The sequence below is a fragment of the Arachis stenosperma genome, chromosome 6 (genome assembly GCF_014773155.1).
Source record: "Arachis stenosperma cultivar V10309 chromosome 6, arast.V10309.gnm1.PFL2, whole genome shotgun sequence".
Classification (NCBI taxonomy): domain Eukaryota; kingdom Viridiplantae; phylum Streptophyta; class Magnoliopsida; order Fabales; family Fabaceae; genus Arachis; species Arachis stenosperma.
In genome coordinates, this window is record NC_080382.1 from 33161688 (window position 1) to 33164074 (window position 2387).

A 2387-nucleotide genomic window follows, 5' to 3' on the forward strand; every position below is an offset into this window, starting at 1 on the left:
ATATGGATGAAGTTGCTGGAAGAGCTTGCCTGAATCAGTTACAGATCTCAAGTGACTTTAAAGCCAAACCCCTAACGGCTCATCAAAAGGAAGACGTGTTACCAAAGGTGTTGCCAGCTATCAAACAAGGAAAGTAATGGAGAGTGTCATGGGATCAAGATGGATTGTGGAGATTCAAGGGTAGGATTATTGTGCCGGATATGGGAACATTGCAGCAAGATATATTGAGAGAAGTGCACAAGAGCGGATTTTCTGTTCACCCTAAAAGTACGAAGATGTATCATGATCTTAAGACTATGTTCTGGTGGCCTGGTATGAAAAAGGATGTGGCAGAACATGTCTCAAAGTGCCTGACGTGTTAGAAGGTGAAAATAGAACATCAGAAACCATCGGGGATGCTACAGCCACCTAAAATTCCTCAGTGGAAGTGAGAAGGAATTGCGATGGATTTTGTAACAGATTTACCGATGACTAGGTCGGGATTTGATGTGATTTGGGTGATCGTGGATCGCTTAACCAAATATGCTCATTTTCTACCTATTTGAGTAAACTATTCTATGGAAGAGTTAGCAAGGTTGTATATAAAGGAAATACTAAGGTTGCACGGTGTGCCATCGAGCATAGTGTCGGACCGTGATCCCCGATTCACTTCAAGATTTTGGGGAGCTATCCAAAGAGCTTTTGGTATGAAGTTATGTCTTATTACAGCATATCATCCACAAATGGATGGACAGTCGGAAAGGACTATTCAGACGTTGGGAGATATGCGAAGAGCGTGTGTTTTAGATCAACCTGGAAGTTGGGACTGTTACATGCCATTTGTGGAGTTTGCGTACAACAACAGCTTTCATGCTAGCATTGGTATGGCTCCATATCAGGCCTTGTATGGGAGGAAGTGCCAGTCTCCACTATGTTGGTATGAATCTGGAGAAGTAAGTGTATTGGGTCCAGATGTGGTAGCAGAGACCACGGAGAAGATTAAGAAAATAAGAGAAAGGATTTTGACTACTCAGAGACAACAAAAGAGTTATGCAGACCAGAGAAGAAAACCGTTGGAGTTTGAAGTAGGAGAGCATGTGTTTTTACGGGTTACACCAACAACTGGGATTGGAAGAGCAATCAAGACCAAGAAGTTGAATCCAAGGTATATAGGACCGTTTGAGATCCTAAGGCGATTCGGGCCGGTGGCATATTAAGTTGCCTTGCCACCTCACCTATCTAATCTACATGACGTGTTCCACGTGTCACAACTCCGTAAGTACACGTCGGACGCGGCTCATGTGTTGGAGCCTGAGTCGGTCGAGTTGAAGGAAAACTTGACTTTTCAAGTGACACCGGTGAGGATTGACGACACTAGTGTAAAGAAGCTGCGAGGAAAAGAAGTTCAGTTGGTTAAAGTTTCTTGGAAGCGAGCAGGAGTTGAGGTGCATACTTGGGAATTGGAGTCTGAGATGTGAAAGGATTATCCCGAGCTTTTCCTAGGTAATTCAAATTTTGAGGGCAAAATTTCTTATTTGGTGGGGAGAATGTAAGAACCGCAATTAATCAAACTGGTTAATTAAGTGGTTACATTGCCCAAACTTGATTCCAAAAAGCTAGAATGAGAATTTGAGATTTTAAACATCATTTTTGGATTCAGTGGGTCATTCCGAGTCAGAAAATGTGTTTTCTGTGAAAAACCGTAAAAAATGGTGAACCGCCAGTTGAACTGATAAAACCGGTTCAAGTTTGCCTGGTGTTGCGCGGGAAAAAGTTGAAACAATCAAAAACCTTAGAAAAACATTAGAAATAAAAAACTGGGCGTTAATTTTAAAGGTTTGGCCCGAAGTTAGGCCAAAACGGGCTAAAAATGCTAACGGGTTAGACCGGGCCCAAGTTGGGCCCAAATCCAACATATATAAAGGTTCATTTAATGAACCCTAGCCTCATAAACACACACACTTCAGAAATTAAGAAAGGAGGAAGAGAAAGAAGAAAACCCTTTTCACCTCAATCTTCCCAAGCTCATATCTTGAGCTATAGAGCTCCGATTTGCGTGCCGTCAGCGGCTACACATTCCTTGTGAAGAGCTCTACAAAACCCATCTAAGAAACTCTAGGGGTAAGCTCAAAATCTTCCCAGTTATTCCCTTCAAAATTTCGGGTATCTAGGGCTTGGGGCTAAGTGAGTTTTTGTGATTCTTGGTGTTTAGGTTCACTCTAATACTTGCTTAGCTTTGGGTTTTGCTATCCAAATCTGTGAAAAAGGTAAGAGGCTTTGAACTCTTGTGAACTTTTGATTTATGATGAGCCCTAAGTTAATTTTGTGGTGATTTATATGTATATAGCATGATTATTGTGAGTTTGGAGCTTGTTGGTGCTTGTTGGAGCTACATTGGTGGTTGGATT